At 39.4% G+C, this 14,126-nt stretch overlaps 1 protein-coding gene and 1 pseudogene across 12 annotated transcripts in view; one reads left to right on the top strand and one right to left on the bottom strand.

Annotated features, from left to right (window-relative positions):
* USP32 (ubiquitin specific peptidase 32) overlaps positions 1-14,126 on the top strand; it is a 244,980-nt gene that overhangs the window by 114,278 nt on the left and 116,576 nt on the right. The gene's annotated exons all lie outside the window — the stretch shown is intronic.
* On the bottom strand, positions 5,465-7,365 carry LOC145543443 (RAD52 motif-containing protein 1-like; annotated as a pseudogene). The gene is made up of 2 exons (XR_014080715.1): positions 6,589-7,365; positions 5,465-6,417 (listed from the first exon to the last, which is right to left on the bottom strand). The product of XR_014080715.1 is annotated as an RAD52 motif-containing protein 1-like (transcript).

Below are 14,126 nucleotides of genomic sequence, written 5' to 3'. Positions count from 1 at the left end.
TCAAATTTAATATTGACATAAAGGACTTAATCTATATTTTTTTTTCATTGTTATATGTTGATTTTATTTTTTTTTATTTTTTATTTTTTATTTATTTATTTATTTATTTATTTTTCCAGGTAAGGGAAGAAAATGGGTGCAGGATTCGGGGGTTGGGAATCTGTTAATTTTGTATAAATTTTCTGAAAATTTATATAGAACCAAGATAAAGTGCCATTGGCTTTTAAATCACTTATACATTTTCTTGGTTTGTAGTATAATACTTACTAAATTCATTTCTCCAAGGACAATTTTTTAGATACATAAACAAATATTATTTAGTTCTACAGAGCTGCTGGAGAATTCCATGGACTGTATAGTCCATGGGGTTGCAAAGAGTCAGACACAACTGAGTGACTTTCACTTTCACAGAGCTACCTACTCATCTCACTTTAAAGAAACAGCATGTTGAATCTCAAGATGTTAATATAGTAAATACATCTTGTAAAACAGTGAACTTGTTTTGTACCTAGTAGTCACGTTTTACTTATTTTTTTCTTCTCATAAGAACTTATATTTTGATATTATTTATTTTTGTTCATTAACTTTATTCAGTAGTCATTCAGTGCCAGCTATAGGCCGTTTGTCAAAAAGGGGTGACTAAAATTGTGACAAAGTTGAATACAATGTCTCAGAGTTACGAAGAAAGTCATCTTATTAAAATAACACTGAGGTGTTAATGAAGAAGATAGTTGGTCTTCAAGGAGTTGTCACTCTTAAAAGATGAACTTGTTTTCGCAGATTTCTAATCAGTAGATCTAGGACATGAATTCTGTTTTTTTTGGTTGTTGTATTCTTCAATTCTAAAATTTCCATTTGGTTTCTATGTTGAGACTTTCCATTTTTCCATTCAAAAATTTTCCATTTCTTTGGGCTCCGCCAGAATCTTTGGTAAGTCTGATATCTGTCTCATGTAATTGTTGATGCCTATTGATTGTAGTTTCCTAATTGAATTGAAACTTTACTGGTTCTTTATATAATGAGTAATTTTGGATTATATTCTAGATATTTAAAAAAAATTTTTTTTTTTTTTTAAATTTTTGGCTGTGCCATGAAGCTTGTGGGCTCTCAGTTCCCCTTCCAGGGATCAAATCTGGGCTACAGCAATGAACATGCCAAATCATAACCACTAGACCACCAGGGAACTCCCTCTAGACATTTTTAATTTTATTTTATGAAATGCTGAATCTCTAAATACCATGGAGATGCTGCTACAGTTGGCCCTCCAGATCTCCTAGGTCTCCCAAGTGAGAATTCAACCAACTATGGATCAAAAAAATTCTAGAAAGTTCTAAAAAAAGCAAAACTTGAATTTGCCACAGGCTAGCAACTATTTTATATAGCACTTACATTGTATTTGCAACTATTTACATAGAATTTACATTGTACTAGGTATTATAAGTAATCTAGAGATGATTTAAAAGTATGGAGAGAATTTCATAGGTTATAGGCAAATACTACTCCTTACTTATTTATTTATTTGGCTATGTTGGGCCTTAGTTGTGGTGCACAGACTCTTTAGTTATAGGGCATGAGCTCAGTAGTTGTGGCACTTAGGCTTAGTTGCTCCACGGCATGTGGGATCTTAGTTCCCTGACCAGAGATTGAACCCACAGACTCTTAACCACCGGACCACCAGGGAAGTCCCACTGCTCCATTGTATGTAAGGGACTTGAGCATCCATGGATTTTGGCATCTGCCAGGAGCTTGAAACCAGTCCTCCGTGGACACCAAGGGACAACTCTATGTTTGTTTTTATCATGCTGTGGGTATTGATGGGTTCAGGCTGCATGTTCCAACCAGTCTTCTTTTGGTTGTGTCAATGAAGGTTTCACAGCCTTTGCAGTGCTGTTTGGATCTGTACCGCATGTGCAGCCCACCCAGTGGACAGTCTGGAACCTGGGTGTTGATCTGTCTTCAATTTGTAATTCTATTTAGGGTCAGATCCATGCTGGTTAGGGTCACACCCATGAATTGCAGTTTGGAGACAAACCCAGGAGTTCACAAACATCTTTCCTGAGCTCCTTCCTCCTCTCAATATCCATAATACTTTTCCTTTCCCTAAGCTCCCATTTCTAGTCCTCCTATCAGAGCCAAGCCAGAGGACAACAGAGAGAGGAAAAAACCAATAATGAGAGTTTGTCTCACCCTCTTGGGACTGGAGCTACTCTAATTGAAAAGTATGATAGGCTGAATCATGGACCCCCAAATCTCCAGGTGCTAATTCCTGGAGTCTGTGTGTGGCGTGTGTCTGTGGAATTGTGGTAATAAATGTGCATGTTCTAAAATGCCAGGTTTATTACTTTACCTGAAAATATTTTTATTTGATTGAATCTTCCTTGACTACTGGAAATAGGTTTACATAATTATGTATTCCTGGTTTAATTCTTAGTTAGAGATTTTCAACAGTGATTATTCTCTGAAAATTTATTGTGTGGGTGGCATTGTGCTAATGATGGTATTGAAGGTATTTATAACCTGTCCTCTTTGGTTTTGTAATAAGTATTCTAGTTGCCCTTGTGATTTAATTAAATAAAATTTGGCTGTTTACATAGTGTTTATCACATCCTCATATAAATTGTTGTGTTGGGTCTTGATTTTCCCATTTCACATCGAGTTATGTAGTATTTACCTATACCTAATAGTTACGTGGCGTGGTGTTTAGGTCAGTATAAGCTACCAAAGGTTGTAGGTGAGGGCATGGACTGGCATAAATTTCGGAAGAGTGTGTTCTGAGCATTCCTGGCTCTTAGCTGGAGGGACAGATCAAGCCAATAACCATATAATACTGTAGTTTGCTCATTTTTTGTCTCAGTGAGAGATACTGACTATGAAGGTAGTTCTCAGAAAAGCTGTCCTTACTGCAAATTTTATATTTAGGAATTAAGATTGATAGGAATTGCCTGCTGATCCAGTGGCTAAGACTCCACGCTCCCCATGCAGGGGACTTGGGTGTGATCTCTGGTCTGGGAACTAGATCCCACATGGTGCAACCAAGAGTTCTAATGCCTCAACCAGAGCCTGCATGCCACAATGGAAGACCTGGCACAGCACCTCCTCCCCAAAATTCTCTAAGAAAAATAAATAGGGATGATATACTACTGGATCAAATAAATCTTTTTTCATTTCAAAGGACTTTAAAAAAATCTACGAGAATAAGTTCCAAGATACTTTTAATGAGATGAAGATGTAGACTGAGGAAGCAAATTAGGCACATGGAGCAGAAGAGGTATATGTCAGTTTCTGATTAAAGTTCAACAAAATGTTGGTGCCAAGAAAGATCAATTAAGTTGTTCCTTCTTTACTGTCTCTCCATTTGATGCCTGGCACATAGATAATATTAATATTTGTTGTGTGGGTATAATTTTATTACTTTTTTGGCTTTGTAAATAATTTCTTTCTTTCTTTCTTTTTGGCTGTGCTATGCAGGATGTGGGATCTTAGTTCCTAACCAGGACTCTAACCCATGCCCCTTGTGTTGGGGGCACAGAATTTGAACCACTGGACAGTGAGGGAAGTCTCAGTTTGCTGCTGCTTTTTAATTGGAAAAGTGTTATATAATTTTTTGTTTTCAAATACATTCATGTTGTAAATGTGTGGATCTTTGTGGAATTTTTTTTCCATGGTCACTTGCCCTTTAGGAGAAAAACTAGCTATTATAGCTAATAGTAGAGAGAAAAGATTATGTAGAATACATATAACAGAAAATTTTTCCTAAAAATTCTTTCTGTGGTACATTTACTCAAATATTAAATGTGTTCATCCTAAATTTTTTAACTGAAATTTTTAGTAAGATAAATACAGATTCACATGCACTTAATAACAACAACAAAAAAATATTTTGCCAGTTTTTCCATGAAGAGAACATTTTCCAAATGCAAAAAAACCACAACCAGGTATTGTCACTGGTATTATCCACTGATCTCATTTCACTTTCCGTTTGTGTGTGTGTGTGTGTGTGTGTGTATGTGTGTTTAATTCTGTGTAGTTTTATAACTGTGTGGGTGCATGTATCTACCACCACAGTCAAGATACTAGATAGTTGGTAAAGTCATCAAAGCTTGATAGCTTGATAACCTGTGGGTTTTCTGTTGGTAGAAGTCACAGCATGGAACCACATGCAGTATGATTTGCCACAGTCCATTTATCAATCTTCCAGTAAAGTTCCTTTGGTTTCTGGTTCTGATTGGTCTGGGACACTTCTCATGATACCCTTTAGTTCCTAAGAATTGAAGTCCCTCATTCAAGTATGTTTGGGGATCCTTTCGTTTGTCCAAGAGAGCCCTGAAAAAGGGCCGCCAGCTTAATTGTACTGCTATTTTGAAAGCGCTGTATTGACTGTTTTTGGACTGAAAAATAGTCCACATTACTGATTTTCATTGTCTCTTTTTTTTCCCTTACTAGGATCAGGAATATTTTTTCAGTCACCCGTGGTAACCACATTAAGCCCTCACCAGCTTGTTTATTTGGAGGATAATAGGGCATTTATTTCATGTCCTTGAATCCCAAAGAGATTCGACCTGAGCTTACCATTATCCTTTTCTCTACTAGGTCACTTGAGAGCATCATGCTATAATGACCAAGGTTGTTCATTTTATCCTTCTATGGATAATTTCAGCTGAACCCAAAACTGGCAATACTGGAGTTATATATAATAACGTGGTTTGCAAACATTACAGGAGGTACAAATAAAAGTAATTTGTTTATTTGAAACCAGACCTTTCCTTCAGAGATACTATATGGCTGTGAGAGACTTTGGTGGTTGTTTATTAATATTATATGCTGCTTTGCAAATATATCTTTTAGTATTATACTTTGAACAACCACATAATGCTGTTAATGGGGATATTAACTTTGAATACTTGGTAAAAATTGTGTTTGCCTAGTAAATTCACAATTTTTTATCTTTTCATTTAACTTACACATTTGTATATATTACATTTTTCATGGTGGAAGTACTAATGTTACTACCATTTTATGAATGAGAAAAAGATACCAAGTCTTTTTTTTTTTTTTGCCAGGTAAGGAGGAACCGTGGCGCGGGCGCCTAACAGTTATGTGAGCTCGCCATGCGAGCGCACCCTTAGCAACCGCGCGCCCCTCCCCCGCGCCACATCCAGCCCTTTATTTATGCTACCTTTATTAGGTTTGAACCAATCTGTGCCATCTGAGTGTGCCTTTTTCCCAGTCACCAGGGCGCAAACCAAGCCATCCTTCCTCTCGCACAGGTTGACAGTGACCTCCGGCCGGGCCCTCTCCCCAGCCTCCCCCAGCCCCTCCCTGGCTCCACGCAACCAGGCAGGATTTGGGCTGCAGACCTGGATGGCCCTGGACGCTGGCAGCCCAGAGGTTGGGGGAGGAGTGCAAGGGGATGCAGGAGTGCAAGGGGATGCAGAGTTTCCCAAGGAAGCCCCAGAGGCCAAGCATCCAGGAAATGCAGAATTGCTACCACTGAGCGACTTCACTTTCACTTTTCCCTTTCATGCACTGGAGAAGGAAATGGCAACCCACTCCAGTGTTCTTGCCTGGAGAATCCCAGGGACGGCGGAGCCTGGTGGGCTGCCATCTATGGGGTCGCACAGAGTCGGACACGACTGAGGCAACTTAGCAGCAGCAGCAGTCCAGTTCTGGCACTGTGAACTCTTCCTCCTCAAAGCTGAAGTCTGAGAGGCTTTCTTCCTCCCCTTGGCCACACGGCTTCCAGGAAAAGCAGCTGACTTGAATTAAATCCTGTAGTTCTTCTTCGGTTCTAGCATCGGTGACCTCTTCACAGGATCTATATGTCACAGCTATTTTACCACTTTCTAAAACCACAATCTGCAGTTTCTGAAATGCATCTGTCATAGCCTTCTGAATAGCAAGCTTCTGGGTTTTCTTCCTTTTCATAAGGAGTGATAATGGCCCTTCTTCCAAGTTATCCAAAGGTTCCTCAGCTATGCCAACTCCTGGACTTCTGCACTCATATGATGGCAACACCACCTCTAAAGCACAGAAGAACTTCAGGCTTTGCTTCTGAAGAGGTGCCACAATATCTCCATTTTCCCTTTCTTCTTCAGGGTCAGAAAGATCCTGAAGCTTGATGATCCTTTTTGACCATCCATTGAAACCAAAGTAGTAATTTGCCAATTCCTGGCATCTGGAGCTGTTTAGGGCAAGGGCGTTGTGTTGAACCGCCTGATGTTGGGTGCCAAGACGAATCTTCACTGGAGATTTCTGGAAAAGGTGCTTCTGGTTGCATGCCTTTTGGGCTCTGTGAGCATCCCTCGCTGAATAAAACGTGATGATGGCATAGAATCCAGGACCGGCCACTGCTGCGTTTGGGAAGACTCAGACCGAATACAGAAGGCCGAACTGGGAGAAGGCTGTGAACAGAGAATGCTCTCAAAACTCTGTAGGGGTGAGTTGACTGCTCCGGTCGGCTCTAGAACTAAGATTCCTCTCAGCGAAGACCACAGGAAAGAGAGCTGCTGAAGCAGGGCCCCGGGGCTCCCAATTACTAGGGCACGAGGCAGCTTTCTCCATCCCTCCCTCCACCCCGGCCTGGCTCACTTGCAAAGCCTCGGCCGTGGGTCCAGAGCTCAGTTCCCACACCAGCAAGGCTCTGTCTCTCCCTGTGGGAACCGCAAAAGGTACCAACTCCGCCATCCTACGGTCACTGCGCCTGCGCGGCTCCAAGATACCAAGTCTTAAGGATATTAGGTTACTTGCCCCAGTATTAAAGCTAATGAGGAGATCCAGGATTCAGGTCCAGGTATCCAAATCCTTAATAGCTCCTGTTCTGTGTTGCCTCTCATGGATGATGATAATAACTAAAATTTATGGAGTTATTTACTATGTACCTGGCTTAGGATAATTATTTTATGTAAATTATCTCATTTAATTTTCACCATACCCTGTGACTGGTGTTATTATTAATAGCACCATGAGGTACTAGACTAGCAAATTGAAGTTACATAATTTATTTGACCATACAACTCCTAATTAGAAGAGCTAGGATTTGACCCCAGATCTGTTTGGTTCCAGAGTTGGTAACAATTATATTTCACTGAGAAGTCACCTGCAGTTGCAAGAACGTACATTTATTTGTCATGTTAATTCTTTTACCCTCATAAGATGCACAACACTGCCTTCTATTGAAAAACCGTCTTCTCTGGTGACCATGGCTTCATTTTTTACATGATTTATATCCCTGTCAGTATGATATGGCCAGTGAGGACAATTAGAAAATGTATCTTTTTTTCTTGTTTTCTTTCTGTACTTTTAAACAAATGATACATTCTCATGGCTCAAAATTTATAAAAGAACAGACAGTGAAAATAATCTCCTTTTCACCCAGTCCCCTAGGCACTTCATTTCCCTTCCCAGAAGGAAGAATATTTCTTACCAGGATTTTTTTTTCTTGGCTTTAGTGTGCAGCCTGTGGGATCTTAGCTGCTTGACCCAGCCCCCTGACAGTGAACCCAGGCCCCTGGCAGTGGACGCATGGAGTCCTAACCATTGGACCAGCCACCAGGGAATTCCCTCTTACTAATTTTTGATGTATCCTTTTAAGAGTTAAGATGTATCTTAAAAGTATGAATTGGGATATTTACTCTATTTTTCATACTGTTGATGGGGTTCTCAAGGCAAGAATACTGAAGTGGTTTGCCATGCCCTTCTCCAGTGGACCACAATCTGTCAGACCTCTCCACCATGACCCATCTGTCTTGGGTGGCCCCACATGGCATGGCTTAGTTTCACTGAGACAGACAAGGCTGTGGTCCGTGTGATCAGATTAGCTAGTCTTCCCTGTCGGCCGCCACCCCCAGCCCCCTAGCCCCTGTAGGCCGCCGCCTTCAGCCCCCGGCCCAGCCTAGCCCCTGTCGGCCGCCGTCCCCGACTCGACAGAAAATCAGCTGTTATTAAATCTAGTAGAGAAGTTATTGAATCTAGTAGAGAAGTCCTATTTAAAGAGCAAGTTTCCTAAGGGCATTTAAATGTTTACACTATCCTAGGGTGTCTCCCTGGTTCCTCTGTGCAGTGAAAAAGTTGGCTTAAAGCTCAACGTTCAGAAAACTAAGATCATGGCATCTGGTCCCATCACTCCATGGGAAATAGATTGGGAAACAGTGGAAACAGTGTCAGACTTTATTTTTTTGGGCTCCAAAATCACTGCTGATGGTGATTGCAGCCATGAAATTAAAAGACGCTTACTCCTTGGAAGGAAGGTCATGGCCAACCTAGATAGCATATTTAAAAGCAGAGACATTACTTTGCCAACAAAAGTCCGTCTAGTCAAGGCTATGGTCTTTCCAGTGGTCATGTATGGATGTGACAGTTGGACGGTGAAGAAAGCTGAGCGCCGCAGAATTGATGCTTTTGAACTGTGGTGTTGGAGAAGACTCTTGAGAGTCCCTTGGACTGCAAGGAGATCCAATCAATCCATCCTAAAAGAGATCAATCCTGGGTGTTCATTGGAAGGTCTGATGTTGAAGCTGAAACTCCAATACTTTGGCCACCTCATGCGAAGGGTTGACTCATTGGAAAATACCCTAATGCTGGGTAGGATTGGGGGTGGGAGGAGAAGGGGACGACAGAGGATGAGATGGTTGGATGGCATCACCGACTTGATGGACATGAGTTTAGGTAGACTCCGGGAGTTGGTGATGGACAGAGAGGCCTGGCGTGCTGCAATTCATGGGGTCACAAAGAGTCGGACACGACTGAGCGACTGAACTGAACTGAACTCTATTTTTTAAAAATTGCCATCACTGCAGTTTCTTTATATTTCCAAAACAGTTTGTTATCCTGAAATTTACAGAATCTAACTCTTGGGATTTTTTGTTTGTTTTGGTAAGAACACTTAAGTTCTCTTAACAAATTTGAATGAGTAGTATATAATGTATTAATAGTATTATCAACTATATTCATGTTGTACATTAGGTTCTCAGACCTCCTTCTTCATCTTAACAGCTGAGAAGTTCCTGCCTTTCTCCCTACCTGTCCTTGTTTTCCCCAAGCCTTGGTAACTACTTTTCCACTCAGTTTCTAAGAGCTTGACCTTTTTTTTTTCCTTGAAAGATTCCACGTGTCAGTGACACCAAAATTTTTCTTTCCCTTTCTGGCTTATTACTTGTAGTATAGTGCCATCAAGCTTTATCCATGTTGCTGCAAATGGCAGAATTTTTTTCTTTCTTATGGTTGAATAATACTCCATTGTAAATGTATGTGTGCTCAGTCGCATCTGACTCTGCAACCCCATGGACTGTAGTCTGCCAGGCTCTTCTGTCCATGGGATTTCTCAGATAAGCATACTGGAGTGGGTTTTCTCCTCAAGGGGATACCACATCTTTATTCATTTATCTGTTGATGGATACTTAAGTTGTTTCCATATCTTGGCTATTGTGAATAATATTTGCTGCATTGAAAGTGGGAGTATGTATATGTCTTTGACATCCTGTTTTCGTTTCCTTGGATATATTCCCAGACGTGGGCTTGCTGGATCATGTGGTAATCCTATTTTTAGTTTTTTGAGGACCCACCATGCTGTTTTCTGTAATGACGGCACCAGTTTACACTCCTGCCAGCAGTGCCCTGGGGCTCCATTTTCCCCACAGCCTCACCACTGTGTTATTTCTTTTTCCAGTTTTATCAAGATACAAATTGACATACAGCAGTGAAGTTTAAGGTGTACAGCATAATGATTTGACTTACATATTTCTTGAAATGTTGCCACAGTAAATTTAAACATCTGTCATTGTATATAGATACAAAAAAGAAAAAATTTTTTTACTCATGACAAGACCTCTTTCAGTTTGCTCTCAATGACTTTCATGTACACCATACAACAGTGTCTCATCTTTTTAATGATAGCTATTCTAACAGGTGTGAGGTGACATTTTCTTGTGATTTGATTTGTATTTTCCTAATGACTAGTGATGTACCAAATGTACCTGTTGGTCATTTGTATGTCTTTGGAAAAATGTCTGTATTCAGTTCCTCTGTCCTTATCCAAACCCGGTTTGTTTTGTTTTGTTTTGTTTTGGCTATTGAGTTCTTTATATATTTTGGATATTAACCCCTTATCGTATACATGACTTGCAAATATTTTTCCCATTGCTTCGTTGCCTTTTCATTTTGTTGTTGATCTCCTCTGCTGTGCATAAACTTTGTAGTTTGATGTAGTTATTTATTTTTGTCTTTGTTGCCTGGAATGAATGTGTGTTTGGGTTTGTGTGGTGTTTCTCAAATTTGCCTGATGATAAGATATCCCAGAATATTATTTATTTGTTGAATGCATATTTTTGGCTACTGAGGGAAATAGGAATATAAGAATATCTTGGCACAAAGACATCTCAGTTCTTTAAAATGGCATTTTAGAGCCCACATATTCTTAAATGTAGCTACAAGGCAGCAGTTGCATATGACAGCACCTTGCTGGTTCTCTTAGTTTCGCTGTTGACTTCCCTCCAGGTTTATTATTACCAGGAACCAGTGTACGTATATGCAGAAAGAGTGCTGTGTGCTCAGTTACTTCTCTTTTTTAAAATTTATTTCATTAACGTATAGTTGCTTTACATCACTGTATTAGTTTCTAGTATATAGTAAAGTGATTCAGTTACACTTATACTAGGTTGGTGCAAAAGTAATTGCAGTTTTGCATTAACCTTACCATTTGCTATTGAAATACATTCTTAAATAGATGTGGTTACATTATACATTATTTTAATGCGCATTTCTTGCTTTATGTTTTTTGCTAGTGAATTATTACTTGCTGTTTATTTTATGTTTATTTGAGACTAGGGAAATGGTGTTCGACAACAAGCACATTTGAGTGATTTTGTTATTCAAGTTCAAAATGGGTCCTAAAGCAGCAGAGACATCTTAAAACATCAACAACGTGTTTGGCCCAGGAGCTGCTAATGAATGTACAGTGCAGTAGTGGTTCAAGAAGTATTGCAAAGAAGATGAGAGCCTTGAAGATGAGAAGTATAGTGGCTGGCCACCAGACTTTTTTTTTTTAAATTTATTTATTTATTTTAGTTGGCGGCTAATTATTATACAATATTGTGGTGGTTTTTGCCATACATTGACATGAATCAGCCATGGGTTTACATGTGTTCCCCATCCTGAACCCCCCTCCCCCCTCCCTCCCCATCCCATCCCTCCGGGTCATCCCATTGCCCCAGTCCTGAGCATTTGTCTCATGCATCGAACCTGGAATGGTGTTCTGTTTCACATATGATAATATACATGTTTCAATGCTATTCTCTCAGAACGTCCCACCCTCACCTTCTCCCTCAGAGTCCATAAGACTGTTCTATGCATCTGTGTCTCTTATTCTGTCTCGCATACAGGGTTATCATTACCATCTTTCTAAATTCCATATATATGCGTTAGTATACTGTATTGGTGTTTTTCTTTCTGGCTTACTTCACTCTGTATAATGGGCTCCAGTTTCATCCATCTCAATAGAACTGATTCAAATGTATTCTTTTTAATGGCTGAGTAATATTCCATTGTGTATATGTACCACAGCTTCCTTATCCATTTGTCTAATGATGGACATCTAGGTTGCTTCCATGTCCTGGCTATTATAAACAGTGCTGCGATGAACATTGGGGTACAAGTGTCTCTTTCAATTCTGGTTTCCTCGGTGTTGATGCCCAGCAGTGGGATTTCTGGGTCATATAGCAGTTCTATTCCCAGTTTTTTAAGGAATCTCCACACTGTTCTCCATAGTGGCTGTACTAGGTTGCATTCCCACCAACAGTGTAAGAGGGTTCCCTTTTCTCCGCACCCTCTCCAGCATTTATTGCTTGTAGACTTTTGGATAGCAGCCATTCTGACTGGCGTGAAATGGTACCTCATTGTGGTTTTGATTTGCATTTCTCTAATAATGAGTGATATTGAGCATCTTTTCATGTGTTTGTTAGCCATCTGTATTTCTTCTTTGGAGAAATGCCTGTTTAGTTCTTTGGCCCATTTTTTGATTGGGTCGTTTATTTTCCTGGAATTCAGCTGCAGAAGTTGCTTGTATATTTTTGAGATTAATTGTTTGTCTGTTGCTTCGTTTGCTATTATTTTCTCCCATTCTGAAGGCTGTGTTTTCACCTTGCTTATAGTTTCCTTTGTTGTGCAAAAGCTTTTAGTTTTAATTAGGTCCCATTTGTTTATTTTTGCTTTTATTTCCAATATTCTGGGAGGTGGGTCATGGAGAGTCCTGCTGTGATTTATGTCGGAGAGTGTTTTGCCTATGTTTTCCCCTAGGAGTTTTATAGTTTCTGGTCTTATGTTTAGATCTTTAATCCATTTTGAGTTTATGTTTGTGTATGGTGTTAGAAAGTGTTCTAGTTTCATTCTTTTACAAGTGGTTGACCAGTTTTCCCAGCACCACTTGTTAAAGAGATTGTCTTTTCTCCATTGTATATTCTTGCCTCCTTTGTCGAAGATAAGGTGTCCATAGGTGCGTGGATTTATCTCTGGGCTTTCTCTTTTGTTCCATTGATCTATATTTCTATCTTTGTGCCAGTACCATACTGTCTTGATGACTGTGGCTTTGTAGTAGAGCCTGAAGTCAGGCAGGTTGATTCCTCCAGTTCCATTCTTCTTTCTCAAGATTGCTTTGGCTATTCGAAGTTTTTCATATTTCCATACAAACTGTGAAATTATTTGTTCTAGTTCTGTGAAAAATACTGTTGGTAGCTTGATAGGGATTGCATTGAATCTATAGATTGCTTTGGGTAGTATGCTTAGTTTCACTATATTAATTCTTCCAATCCATGAACACGGTATATTTCTCCATCTGTTTGTGTCCTCTTTGATTTCTTTCATCAGTGTTTTATAGTTTTCTATATATAAGTCTTTTGTTTCTTTAGGTAGATAATATTCCTAAGTATTTTATTCTTTTTGTTTCAATGGTGAATGGTATTGTTTCCTTAATTTCTCTTTCTGTTTTCTCATTATTGGAGTATAGGAATGCAAGGGATTTCTGTGTGTTAATTTTATATCCTGCAACTTTTCTATATTCATTGATTAGCTCTAGTAATTTTCTGGTAGAATCTTTAGGGTTTTCTATGTAGAGGATCATGTCATCTGCAAACAGTGAGAGTTTTACTTCTTCTTTTCCTATCTGGATTCCTTTTATTTCTTTTTCAGCTCTGATTGCTGTGGCCAAAACTTCCAAAACTATGTTGAATAGTAGTGGTGAAAGTGGGCACCCTTGCCTTGTTCCTGACTTTAGGGAAAATGCTTTCAATGTTTCACCGTTGAGGATAATGTTTGCTGTGGGTTTGTCATATATAGCTTTTATTATGTTGAGATATGTTCCTTCTATTCCTGCTTTCTGGAGGGTTTTTTATCATAAAGGGATGTTGAATTTTGTCAAAGGCTTTTTTCTGCATCTATTGAGATAATCATATGGTTTTTATCTTTCAATTTGTTAATGTGGTGTATTATTTTGATTGATTTGCGGATATTAAAGAAACCTTGCATTCCTGGGGTAAAGCCCACTTGGTCATGATGTATGATCTTTTTAATATGATGTTGGATTCTGTTTGCTAGAATTTTATTAAGGATTTTTGCATCTATGTTCATCAGTGATATTGGCCTGTAGTTTTCTTTTTTTGTGGCATCTTTGTCTGGTTTTGGAAATAGGGTGATAGTGGCCACCAGAAATTGACAACAACCAACTGAGAGGATAACTTCAATAAGCTGATCTTCTTGCAACTTACATGAGAAGTTGCTCAAGAACTCAACATTGATCATTCTAAGGTCATTTGGCATTTGAAATAAATTGGAAAGGTGAAAAGGCTCGATAAGTGAGTGCCTCATGAGCTGACCACAAATCAAAAAGAAAATTGTTTTGAAGTGTCATCTTCTCTTAGTCTGCACAACAAGGAACCACTTTGTGATTGGATTGTGATGTGCGATAAAAAGTGGATTTTATGCAGCTACCCAGTGATGACTGACTTGACGCTTGGACTGAGAAGAAGCTCCAGAGCACTTCCCAAAGTCAAACTTGCTCCGCAAAAAATCTCATGGTCACTGTTTGGTGGTCTGCTGCCTGTCTGATCCACTACAGCTTTGTGAATCCCAGCGAAACCATT

Source organism: Giraffa tippelskirchi, chromosome 3 (genome assembly GCF_054371585.1).
Source record: "Giraffa tippelskirchi isolate mGirTip1 chromosome 3, T2T-mGirTip1v1.2.pri, whole genome shotgun sequence".
Taxonomy (NCBI): Eukaryota; Metazoa; Chordata; class Mammalia; order Artiodactyla; family Giraffidae; genus Giraffa; species Giraffa tippelskirchi.
Note: the sequence above shows the minus strand (reverse complement) of the source record. Positions and strands in the feature narration are given on the sequence as shown.